We start from the raw sequence: 13634 nt of genomic DNA, 5'->3' as shown, positions 1-13634 counted from the left end.
ATCTGGTATGCAGATTGCTCCCAAGATCAAAGCACAGATGATAGAAGGAAAGACAATGGTTAGCTACCAACCACAAGGTGACAAAGCCAATTTCTTCAGAATGGTTTTCTCCAACCCAGCCACCAGGAAACCATATGTTGGCTTCCTCCTTGAAGAAATTTAAAGACTTGGCAGAGATTTGTGATAATTAATCTCTTAACTTTGAGGTACCTAAATACAGCAGAAGTTTCCTACTTTGTATTAGCCAAACATGGTATTAATTGTTCTAAGGTTGGAAATAAGCTGTCATCATTGGTACGCACTAGAAGCAGCACAGAGGTTTTCACAGTACTCAGCTTATAAATGAATTTTTTTACTACTTTACAAAGCCTGAAATTCATTACATGATGCTTCTTCAACGGAGGGGGTTTTTCACTATTTTGGGTGGGTGTCTGAACAAACTTTAATTCTTGTGAACTGGTGTGAATCCTATCTTTTCATTGGGGCTGATATTTACTTTCTTGTTTGATTTAGGTCCAATAGCAGGAACTGAGTGCTATAAAAATAGCATTTCCCTCCTTCATCAGTAAAGTAAGTAGAATAGAAAGTCATAGCTTGAGAGACCTTGAACTGCAGCTTTCTTCCTTACAGTCGAGCTGAAATTTTGAAGCTGTGTTTGGCCGTCTGATTGTTTTAGAGTGCACTTGGTTGCTTTCTGCTGCACTGCATCACATCTTTGTAGGAAATGTTGCTGCAACTCTTAGTTTGAATACTTCAGTTCTACTATGTTTTGTGATATACTCAGTCTGTGTTTTGCTCTCATCTGCAATTTATGTCTGCAATGCTGGCTGAGTCTTGTAACTTGTCCTGTATGTCTGTGTTCCAGCATAAGAAGACTTAAGACTTCCCTCCATGATTATTCAAATGATGGGGTTTTTCCAGTTGGTCCCTGCTCTATCTACTATGTAGACGAGCAAACGTATGTCAGTTTAAAGCTACTAAAGGGCAGGGAGGGACTCACTGCACAGGGATTAGAGAGATTACCTTTCTCTATGCAGCATTAGAAATGCCTCAGAGCTTCATGTTGAGTTTCATGTCCACTTTTGGATATTTCCTTTCAAGACAGATGTGGGCAACCTGGAGGCAAATCAGTGAAGGCCTGAGAATAGTTGGAAATCTTGAACATATGACTTACCAAAAAACATTGAATTAGAGTTCTTTAGGAAAAAGAAAACTGGAAACAGGCACCATGATGATCTTGAAATAACTAAAAAGCTTCTGCAAAAATGGAGTCTATTCCCTTCATATTCGTAGTGGATAGGACAAAAAAAAATGGGCTTATACTTCAGTCAGGGAGGTTTTGGATTCAAAATTAAGAAGCATCTTCCTGATGGTAGGGACAACTGAGTACTAGAACAGGTTAGTTTATAAAGAAACAGAATCATCATTTGCCATTTGAGGTTTTTAAAACCTGATTAGTAAGTATTTTCCAGTAATTATGTACTTTGCCCAGGGGCAAGCAAGCACATTAGATGTCATCTTGAGGTTCCTCTAGCCTTATGTTGCATATGCACTTACCAGTATCAAGCAAGGAAAAGAAAGGAGTGACAACATTGCTGGAACTGGAAGGAAGCTTGCCTGACTGCACCATAGTCACGAACAAAGGCCTGGATTTCTGATTGTGTCATAACTCACAAGTCAGAGCATAGAGTTATGCAGACCTAGAAGTAACTTGGAAATGGTATGTAAAAATGAAATGGCCCCCACCCACTGTACATATAAAGTGGTGTGTGATTAGATCAGTTCAGATCAGTGTGTGTATCCTTTAGCAATTACTGGAAGGATTGCTATAAAATATACTATAGAAGGATGTCTTGCAGTTTTCCAATATGCAGACTTATTGACCTAAAATAGGTATTCTCCTTTCTAATTTTTATTAAGTTGTGACAGTGGAAACAAATTGAATCCAATTCATTGCACAAGGCATAAGATTGAGTTAGATACTTTCTAAAGGGTTTTTTCTTCCTATTTAAATATTTTCCCATTGCAATGGTTTAATGTCTGTAGGGTTTGTAGAACAACTACATAATTTTGCAATATACTAAATTACTCCCTTTTCTCTGAGCCTTGAGCATTTCATGTACACATAGACAAAAGTGAATCTAGTAAATGATGAAGCACATCAGAAAAATCACATCTGTGTCTGAAATCTTTGTGTATCTCAGTTTCACACTAGTTCACTAAACAAAAAATGTAAAAGCAATGGACTGCAAAGACAAGTTTTCTGTGGTATGTGCTATCTGCTGTAACTTTGCTATGGCAAAATAGAAAACGGAGTGGAAAAACTGTCCATGTGAGTGCCAGAAGAGACTACTGCAGCAAGTGGTGATGATTAGCTCCTCATTTTCCCTGCACCATTGAAAAAGAAGAGATGAAGCCTTTTCTGAGAAATTCAGAAACTGTAGCATCTGGGAGAGTTGCTGTGACTCCTCTTTCAGCTCAAGGACCATCACCAGGTATGGGATTGCTGAATGATTCCCTTCTCTTAACAGGAGGAAGCTTTCAGTTCCAACTCTGTTCCTGTCACTTTTTTACTACCTGCTGGTATGGAGACCTCAATATGTCGTTGTGACTGATACCTCAGGAATGAGGCAGTTCCAAAGATTTTTATGTTTCAATTTGCTAAACCTTATGCACATGAATCTTCAAAGGAGTCTTATGAACTAGTGCTATAAATGTGATAAATGTTCATTAATTGCCAGATAGCTATTGGCAGATACACGAGTGTCTGCTTCTCCCACTTGAGAAAACTGTGTATGGCATTCTGTTTCAGGATCAAAAAGCTGAAGAAGCAAAGACATGATGGTGTTTTAAAAAGATTACTCTAATTCAATGTTAAATGAATATCCAAAGAAAAGAAACATCAGAATAAGCATATTGGAACTTGTGTCTGTGCTTACTGTTGTGTTAGGTAGCTTTTGAGTCATGACTAGAAAACTAGCAATAAATTAGATTTCTTACTGGGTTTTTTAAATGTTTTTCTTGATATGCTTTTGTTCTAAAATGCATATCAATAGGCTTTGTGGTGACTGGCTGCTGACTGATTTGCTCACAGCAAATGTGAAAAATAAAATTATGCTTCCTACAGAGCCTGAAGCAGACTAATTCTAGTCCAGAGAGAACTACCCTCCTCCTCTTCCATAAGTCCTACAGAAATGTGAGACTTGAGTAGGTCACTCTGAGGAGGACATGACAGGAGAGGGGTGGGAGGGCAAGGATATTCTTACCCTAAAGCTGTGACAAAATCTAAAGCAGGCATGATGAGATAGTAAGTGTCAATTTCCTTCCTATCTTCTCATTCTCCCTCCTGCTCAAGAACGAGGACCATGAACGTATTTCAAGAAAATAGATTTACAGGACTACTCATGTTCCCTCTCATAGTTGGACTTACACCGTCAGAATTGGTTCAAGGCTTCTCAGAAGTACAGGCAAAATCAAACTTTGCTGATCCAAGACTGAAAGCAAAATATTGGAGGTTTGGGGGGGATGGGGGGTTGCTTTTCCTCTCTTTAACTGGGCAAAAGTCATTATGGTGACAGGAGCAGTAGCAGGTACAGAAAGGGAAACAGGAACAAGGAAAGTATTGCTAAATTTAGTAGTCCAGAGCGGAACCATATGCAGCTGATGCACAGCTTTAATTTCTTTCTTGGTTTTCCAATTATTTTCCAGAATAACTGTGACACCAGTGCTTTGCTGCCCTTGAGAACCCAGCCTCCTTCAGGTGTACTCCCTGTTCATTCCTAGTCTCTCTTCAAAATATCTTCGTCAAAACTTACAACACAAAGAAAGTTAACATTTGTATAGAAGACAGCTATCTGCAGGAGAACTTTCTTTTCTTTCCTCTCTTTTTTTCTCTTGCAATATATATTCAAATATTTCTCCTCAAGTTCATGTTTCACTGCTGCAGGCTCATCCGAGGAGAATGTAGCAGCAGCCGTGTAGGGTAGTCTGTGTATCTCCAATATTGTCCCACCGAAGAGTTGCAAAGCATTGTCATTTCCCATGACATTTGGCAGAAAGATATTGGAGTACAGCTCTATTGTAGAATGATATGGCTGCTGGATTGCTCCATTAAGTCTCCTTGTAAATGTTAAAGTTACTAGGGCTGCCATTGTTTCTTTTTGGACTGATACTTGCCATCCTCTTAAGTAGTGGTACATGCATGATCTGCAGCATGCAGACACAGTTTAAATTACAAAATTTGTATTGTAAGCAAAGAACAGTAGAACTGAATTATAGAAATTAAGGCTAACAGAATTGTGACCTGGAATGACCTGCTTCATCTACTGAGCACTGTTGTAACTATACTCTTCAAATAAGCTTTCCAAGATAATTTTAATTTATTCCATCAATACAGTTTCAACTACATCCTTTGGGACATAACAGCATGGTATGTTATCACCCCTTAGGTCCTTTTTTTCCTAGTCTTCTTCCTGTGATTTGTACAACTCCTAGTACTACCCCTACCTTCTATTTACTAACCTAGTTGTGCTTTAACAGCAAGAAAGCAAATTCAATTTACTGAAATAGGCACAGGAAACAAACCTTGTGTTTTAACAGCTAATTTAATTTAGATTCTTAATAGGAGATGCCTGAAAGCTCAAGGGGACAGATCACCCAGGGCCTGGAAAAAAAACTTACCATATCTCTTACAGGCCTACAAGCAGTAAATCATTTTTAAACTGGTTTCCAAGTAAAGGTTTGGGTGTTTTCTGCACTGTTAAGTCTATGATTCTCTTAACTTGGATGGATTTCCCAGCAAAATGCTGTTTCTTGTTAAAGAGGCAAAAAGTCTTTAAGGGGTCATTTCAATTTCTGCAGAACCACTTGCTGGTTAATATGTGCATTTAGAATACAAAGGAAAATACTGTTTGTATGATGTGGGTTAGCAACAGTGATGAAAGACCAGTGGGGTTCTTTTAAAACTGCTGACTCTTTTGTAAAAATGTGTAATGATTTGTGAAAACTGTATCAAGAGGTAATATTAAGCAAAGTCTTTCTAGCAGACTCTCATCTGTCATTCTTAGGCTCCAGTGAAAACCTTGTTTAGTATCTTGTTTTCAATCTAAATGTCCACATGCCTTTTTAAGGATGTTGATGTAGATGGTTCTGGTCCTGCTCTGAAGCCTGCGAGGCTGTGCCTCTCTCACACTGAAGCTGTTCAAACTGCAGTAGTGAACAGTAAAAGGGAAAGAAGAGAGGATTTACAGCCCTACGGCAATTTTAAATACAGCTTGCATAGAGAATTGTATGGGCTTTAAATGTCATTTGTATCTTGACCCAGCTTCATCTCTGTCAGGGTACTATCAGCTTCCCTTCCAGCAGTTTGTAACATGCCTGAGTGGAGAAAGATCCTCTCATTTCACTTACGGCTTTGACAAGGTGGTCTCCTGTCAGGCCCCCTCATGGTCTGGGAGGAGGTTGTCATATTGAAGGGTGTTTGTTTTACTGTGCAAAATGCAGCAACACAGAGGAGATGTAATGGGAGCCACCCCAAAACCCAGTAGCCAATGTCAGACCTGCATGAGCAGGACAGCGGAGACCACTCTTGGAGCAGTAGCTTTAGGGGCTTCATCCTCATCTCGTTCTCCAGTGTATCCACACTCCTGTTCATGTACCATAGGTGGTGGGCTACTAGCACTGCTGGGGTAGCTCTGCATAGCACAGGTCTTTCTCCAGACCCGAAGAATCTTTCTAGTTGTTAAAATTTCTGAGATGAAATCTAGCTCATTAGTATAACTCCTGACCAACTCAGGTCAGGTCTGCAAAACACTTAAATTTAGCCAGATAAACAGCTAGCACCAAGCCAGAAAGCAACTGGACTTCCTTGGAGGGAAGTTTCCTGCAAAGTCAATCTGGTCAGGGAGGCGTTGCTGCTATTTATTCTCTTGGATATAACAGTGTCCAGTAAATCCAACAGGAATTGAGGTTGCATTGGCCAGAGCAGCTAGCAGTTGAAACAACTACAGTAAAAAGTGACAGGAGAAATGGGGATGTAAAAAGCAAAGTAAGAGAGGTAAGTCAGGCTGTTGGTCAGAAGAAAACAGACTCTAAGCAGAGAAATTATTTGGGTAGTTACACAACTGACTAGTCCAGAGGCCAGGCAGAAAAATAACCCTCTTCTGACCACAGCCACATTCTTTAAAATCCTGTCAGTGTGACCCTGTTACTTTGGGTCTTTAATAATCTGATTGATAACCATCTGATTATGGCTGTCGGCAGAAGGCTGCAGTACACATGAGTATGTGCACACTGCTAATCTAGGCAGACAAAAAAAGGTACCACTGAAGACTGGTGTCAGGCTTCAGTACAGTCATATTCCACCGCACCCACTCATGATTCCTCCGAAAGATGTGAGAAGTGGGGCCACGTGCCTTACACACGTGTATGCTCAGCGTTTGCTTCCATGCAATTTGCAAAGATCACTGGAGCTGCTGGCAAACAGTAAAGTTTTGCTGGGGAATGCTTGTATGAAGGGAGGTATGAAGTGTATATGAGGTTTTTAAAAAAAAAAAAGAAAAAAGAGTGTGTGGAAAGAAAATGTGCCAAGAATGTTTGCAAATTCCAGAAATTTCTTCTAGATGCTTCATTTCTGGTTTAAAAAAACATTTCTTATTTAAAACCTGGTTTATTAGTCAATGTTTTTGCCCTTTGGTTAGTCACTGCACATCACGCTGACTGCTAGCATTCAGTCTTTTCTGATTTGCAATGGATTGAAATAATCAGAGGGGTTTTTCTGCTTCTAGACACCTTACCTTTTGCTTTGGTTTGTTTTTTTAACTGATATTTTCTTTCTGAGTTCAGTGCTCATTTGTATTCTGTCCTTGAAAAGCTTTTTAGTGCTGTTAAGCCCTCCACATACTGAGACTCTTCTGAACGATTTTAGTCACCAGGGTTAGGTACCCTGGAATACACAAGACAAAATTAGCCATTCAAGAAACTACCCAATGAACCCCGTTATCATCATAGTGGATTTTATTACTGTACATCATTAAGATGTGAGAGAAGCTGGCAAACCATTACATTATTACTTGAATTAGCATCCAAGTAGATTTCATTTGCTCCTAAATGCCAATTGTAAAACAAAAAGTGGATTCCTTCTTCTCTCTGCCTGTAACTAGGCTCATTAATCTCAGCAGGGCAGGACTAAGGAAGGGCCTGTTCAAAGGAATCATACATGCTGTTAAAAACATGTGAAAGGTTTTGTCTACCCACTGGGAGTCTTAACGTAATTCTTCTTTGTGGCCATTTATGTGAAAAGTTACAATGCTACTTTCGAGCGAACTAATTCAGCTCTTCTGTAACACAGTGCATCAAATCCAAAATGTTTTTTTTCCCAAAAGCCTGCATTTTCTGTAATATCATAAATTTACAGTGTGATTTTTCTCCTCAGTTAAATTATTCCAACAATAAAATTCTGAACATCTGGCTTAAAATGCACATTTCAACTTAAAATTAGAAGTAAATTATTTGCAGAGTACATGCTATGACTGAGATGAATAGAGGCACTTTTGTGCTCAAACACCAAAAGTAGTCATAAAACTAGATTTCAACTCAGATTTCAAAAATAAGTGATAGCTTTGGTTACTTCCACTTTTGGAGGTGTTGGAAGCTTGGGGGCCTTTCTGGCAATAGGATGTAGGAATCCTAGTTGCTGAAGTAATTCTGAAAATCCCACCTATTGTCACTAGTCAAAAAACCAACTAACCAACAAACCACCTTAAAGAAAGAGATGTTGAGCATTACTTGGAATTTTAATCTAAGAATACCATTCTTACTGGTATTGCAGAAGTATTTAAGGAACAATTTCCAGTGAGTGGTTTTATTTTGATGGCTTGTTCATCAATAACAGACTTCGGTGCTTTCACACTGTTGATCTAACCATCTGATAGTAATTAAACTGCTCTACATAGCAGTCTCTAAGACATTACAATACTACTCTCAGAGGCTGAAACAAGGCAGTTCTGGAATAAAATTATAACTCTGACATAAAACATTAATGGAGGCAGAGTGCTTTTCTCTTGCGTTTCTCATACATTTCCAGAAAGACCTTGGATTACCAAATGAAAATTAAGTTGTTAGTGAGCTTGTTTAACTTTCATTGAGTCTGTTTTAGTAGATGTGTTGTTTAAATAATAATAAAAAAGCAATGTGATTAGATTCCCTAGCATTAAACCTCTTCTTTATTTCATTCTTGCTAGAATTATCTTGAAAAGAAAATACGCAGCACTCCGAACTCCCAAGTCTATTTCTGTATGTGCAGATGTCATTTTACTGCCCTTATTTAGCAACCGCTACTTCTGCCAGTGTCCTACCTCATTCAGGGCATGACTGAGCCATTAAAGTGGTGTTTGTGACAACCCTTGTTTCTTCCAGAAACCTCATATTTGAGAGATCATATGTGATACCTTGCATCATGTCTCCATCTACTTTGCAGGACAATGCAGAAGAGTCGAAGAATCCTTCCTTATTCTGTGTCTGCAGTCCCCTTTGTGCACAAGGGAATCGGAGAAAGATCAGTGTCCCTGCCTAGAAAAATGCAATGCAATGGTGAGGTAAAAGCGAGGCTAACCACCAGCAGACTCTATGATACGCCGTATGCTCGTGAGTTTGCCATGAAGTTGCCCACTCCTCCGTTTCCTCACAACGCTCCTGCAGAGGCTGGCTGGGGGGCACAGGGTGTGTTTGGTGTGAGCAAGGGATTGGGGCTGTCCCCGGCATGGTGCTCATGTTCTGCCTTGGGATGTGGGGAACAGAGTGCCTAAAGCAGAGATGATCTCTGGCATTTTGCTAGAAAAGGGGGACAAGGGGTATCTCTTTAGGCTCTTTGCCTCACCCTGGGCCAGGCTCTTGCTGATGTTTTAGCAATGTGAGCTGAGACTGAGCGCTCTCAGCTCCCATCAGTGCCAGCATGACAAGGCAGGGGCTTGAAGATGTGAAGCCAAGAGGCAGGGTCTTCTGTGCTGAATAGCATGGGCAGACCCAGCCCCAATCTCAGCAGAGAAAAAGTAGCGGCGACACTTTGCATGGAGCTGGAGCTTGGGCCACAGCAGCAAACCTTTGTATGGAGAGGGCCTAAGGACCCTTTTAGCATCCGCTGTAGACAGTGAGTATAAAAGAGGTGATAGATGGCTGTTTTGAGATACACAACTCACTTCTGAGTGCTTTGCATTGGCATATTGAGGCATGGCACTGAGCCTGAGTTGGTTTACAAAGCTCAGTGCAAGCCCAGGCTGCGGGATTGTCTTTGCCCTGTGTGGCTTACAAACAAAATAGGTAGTAAAAAGGTTTGGATGCAAAACCAGCATCAGTCTTTGGCTGATCAAGGAGTAAAACCTGGATCCTCCTGGCCTCTAGCTCAGTGCACCACAAACCAGAGCTCCTTATGCCTCCATGGTCTGATAAAGCTGTAGCTGCTGCGGGACCTGTGGCTCATCGTCCCATGGCACTCACTGACTTGGACAACCAGAGTTCATACTGGACAATGTACAGGATCTCAGTCCTTCAAGAGGTTGTTTTCTCTGCAAGGTGCTTACAGCCATTAACCCCCCCCAGTTGACTTTTTTCCCTACAGCGTGGGAAGAGGAGGAAAGTTTAATGTCTGTCTTCTAGATTTTTAATTACGGTCTCTATGTCTGTATGTATCTAATCAGATATCCTCAAATGCTACATGGAAAAGGCCAAGTCAGGACATAAAGGTTAGCAGATAAAGATGGGCTACTGCACAACAAGTCAGACTTAGAAGAAGGTTAACAATATTATTTAAATGTCATCCAAATTAAGTAAGACATAATGATGGCTACAATGTAGTGATATTTGCACACTTCTCAGCTTTTAAAAAATATACATAATTCATACAGGGAGAGTGACCCTATTATTTCAATGCTAATAAGATTAAATTTCACAGGACCTCATTCGCTCTAGGTCTAGATACAACTGGATCAAAATATTTGCCCTCAGATGATGCTGGAAAACTGCAGGACAGTAGTGCTGTCCCTCATTCCACCTTCCCTTGTCTTCTGCAGGACCAGGCTGGGAATCGAAGACTTCATCTGCATCAGACAATACTGTCAATAGTCTTTAACCCTTGGCCTTCCAGGGAACACACTGCTGTCCTATTAGTAGATATTACAATGACAGTTCTTCCCATAGGAAGTTCAGAAGACCTAGAATGCAGTTTCCCGGTCTCATGAGTGTAAGGAGCAGTATATATAAATAGATATTAATTTATATATGTACACATTTGTGTATGTGCATATACACATATATGAATATAAAGAACTAGGAGCAATAACTAACACAACTGGTTATTGTTTTTCCGTATGTTTTAGGTAATTGCATTAGTCTTTATGAAGGGCTTGAAATCTTCTTTGCTTTGTTCTAAGGCGTAAAAATGATCTGCATTTTAAATGAGCTAGAGGAGAAAAAAGAGAAAGGAGCAGAAATAAATAGTAATAATAACATACACACATTCCCCCCCCTACATCCACTGCTTTTCCAACCAGCTCCACTACTGAGTATGTGATAGGTGCAGAAACCTTCCTGACAGCTTAAACACATGAGAATGAAATATTTTTGGAATGGTATTCATGACAAACTCCCTCTTTTTAAATTATGTCTTAGCATCGCTTAGGTCAGTTGCACGTCCACAACAATGCAAAGGAAATAGGTGGCTGAAAGGGTTCACAGCGTACTCAGCACCAAGATGCTTTTTTCTTTTTTGCATGAATATTCTAGTCCATACAAAATAATCTTCTTTTTTTTTTTTTTTTGTGTCTGCATTTTATTTCTGTAACTCTGACTACATCTAGTCCTTGAATGGTTTAAAAATGTAAGCTCATGGTCCTGAGATTGCCTGCATCAAAACACAGACAGTTTCCCAGCAGGTAAACAGCTTTTAATTAATGCATTTGAGCAGTGTCTGCTGACAGTTCCTCCTTCGCCATTTAAAGTTACGTGTATTTTATTGGAAAAACACTGTCCTTACTGTTCATTAGTCAACAGTGATTTATGAAGGATGTGAGTGTCTGTGACAAATACACAGCTCCAGATTACGACTGCCATAAAGTTTGTGCACGCTCAGATCCAGGAGTTTTGTGAATTTGGCGGTGCATTTTTCTTACTCTAATCCATTGGCAAATAAAACGGAGGAGATCAGCTGCTTTGACAGTGTGTCGTTTGGGGTGATTCCCTACAGGCAGCCGGGCTGGCACAGAATTCAGTCCTGGCCAGTTTCTTTCTTTAAAGGGAAAGGCTGGGTGCTGGTTACAGGGCACGCCTGCACTTCCAGCAAGCTCCCACGTGGTGGCAGAGGTAGTTCACGCTAACAAACTTCGTCCGGCTGCAGGTGGGAGAAAACCTGGCAATTTTCAATCTGGAAATGTCCTACGAACTAGCTGTGGGATTGTGAAAAGCGTGCATTGAATACCCTCCTCTCTGTGTCTTCTGGACGCTCCAGCTTCTCCTTGCAGGTACGTAATGCCGATGCTAGCTTTCTCGGGGTAAATTTGGTTTCAAAAATGAAATGTTAGTATTGTTTTCTATACAGCACCAAATTTTCCTTTCTCCTTGTTAAAGTTTTTAAACCTTAGCTGTTTTCTTACAGTTTGCTTTGTTGCTCTGTCAATAATGTCTGCAAGGAACCTAGAAAAGAAGTGAGAAAAGAAACTTCTGTAAGTTTCTAGCAGAGGAAGAGAAAATTTACATCTAATCCTGTAAATGTTGGGATGTAGGGGAGGCATGAATGCATTGAACGTAGTCTCAGAAGATTTCACATCAATAGGAGCCAGCATTGATTCATTTCTTTGCAGTGTAGCTGTGTACTGATGCTGTGGCATGAAGCAAACATTGCACGTTGCCAATCCTGCATGCAAAGTGTATTTTGTGGGTCTGTCTGCAGCCATCCCTCGATGGTGAAGATCTTAAGGCTTGAGAATATATAAATTAATTTTCTGTATCTTTCTCAGCAGCAGGAAAAGAAGGATTGATGTACAGAAAGAGAAAAAAAAAAAGTCACTGAGATGTAAAGCTGGAGCTCCTAAAAGACTTTCTTTTGGACTTTATGATCTTAGACCACAGGCCTGGTTTCCACCAATGTACCTATGAGGACAGTTTGAGAATAAGTTGTGAAATTTATTACATTGTCTTGTGCTGTACGAAATGCCAGTAAAAAAAGACTGAAAATTTCTGCATCTCTCCTTGGGATGGGAAATGCCTCATCCTTTTCCTGCATCTCCTCTTCTCACTGTAGTCCTTACCTTAAGGAAATAAGCATCAGTCTGTATCTTGCCCAGAAAGATCTCCTTGACCTCTGGTACACTTATGAGGGAAGAAGGTCTGGCCTTGTTGTCGGGTTCTTCTTTACACCTGTGAAGTCACTAAGAGCAGAATCTGGACCAAGGAGGAGTTTTGTATCAGTTTTGCTCTGTCATCCCCAGCCCAACTCTCCCTCAAGAGAAAGATGTGTTAATGCTCCTATCTCCTTGTTCCTGCCACTTGGCCCTCCATCAGGAAGGTGAGGCCACGTTTCCATCCACCCTACTGAGCCCACTGCCACACGGGCCCTTTGGAGGGTCGTCCTTGTTCCACATGGTGGCAATGATAGAGGGAAAAGGCTGAGGAGAATAGGTATGATGAAAGAGGGGAAAGAAGAAAGATCAAACACTTGAGCAAAAATGAGTACAAAAAAACCCCAACATCAGAATAACCCTGTGACACAACAGAGAGGCTAAGGAGAATCTTTGTTCTTGCTAGATTTTTGGCATCCTTCATGTGGTTTCATTTCACGTGAAATATTAATGTATGTGCCTAATAATGTGACTTATTGGTGGCTAAGAACCTATTTTTCCTTCCAGGAGAGTATTTTAAGGGTTAAGAACTTGAAAATGTTCTAAACGGCTAATAAAAAAAAAAAAAGTTGAATCAAACTGTTTTGATTTTGAAATATTTTTCCATTGCATTTTTTTTCCCAGTATTAATGTGCTGAAATGTCTAGAGAAGAAGTCACAGGAAAATAAAATATTTCCTTTTGAAACTGAGATACTGGGACATAAATGGAGGAGGGGTGTGTTTGTTTTTTTTTTTTTTTAAATCCCTCTATAATCTAGAGACTCATTAAAAGTCATCTTTTCCCATCACCAATTCTGTCAACTCTATTAAAAATATTTTGGCAGCAAATACCTGACCAGCTCTACTTAATCAACACCATGAGTCAGTTTAAGATTCCCCTGTATTTTTGATGCCCATAGAGCCGTAAAAAGCATGGTTATTTCTGGCAACTCTGAGTGGGATGTGCAGTACCTTCAGAATACCCTGCTTTGCTGAACACCTTTGTACCAAGAGGGAATCGCAACTCACCTGGACTTGTATGCCAGGTTTGGTTTGTTTGGCTGGCAGGCTGATAAGTGATATCTTTTCAACTACAGCATATGTCTACCTTATAGAGACTTATTAGTATTTGATAAATGTGGAAGTCCCTGGACTCAGATACAGAGAGCAGCTGACGAGAGGAAGCGTGTTTTAACAACTGTTGTGATTTAATGAACATTGGGCAGTTGAGCTGCTCCTGGATGGGATCAAGCAAACATTTTATATGA

Source organism: Harpia harpyja, chromosome 1 (assembly GCF_026419915.1).
Source record: "Harpia harpyja isolate bHarHar1 chromosome 1, bHarHar1 primary haplotype, whole genome shotgun sequence".
NCBI classification, from domain to species: Eukaryota; Metazoa; Chordata; class Aves; order Accipitriformes; family Accipitridae; genus Harpia; species Harpia harpyja.
Note: the sequence above shows the minus strand (reverse complement) of the source record.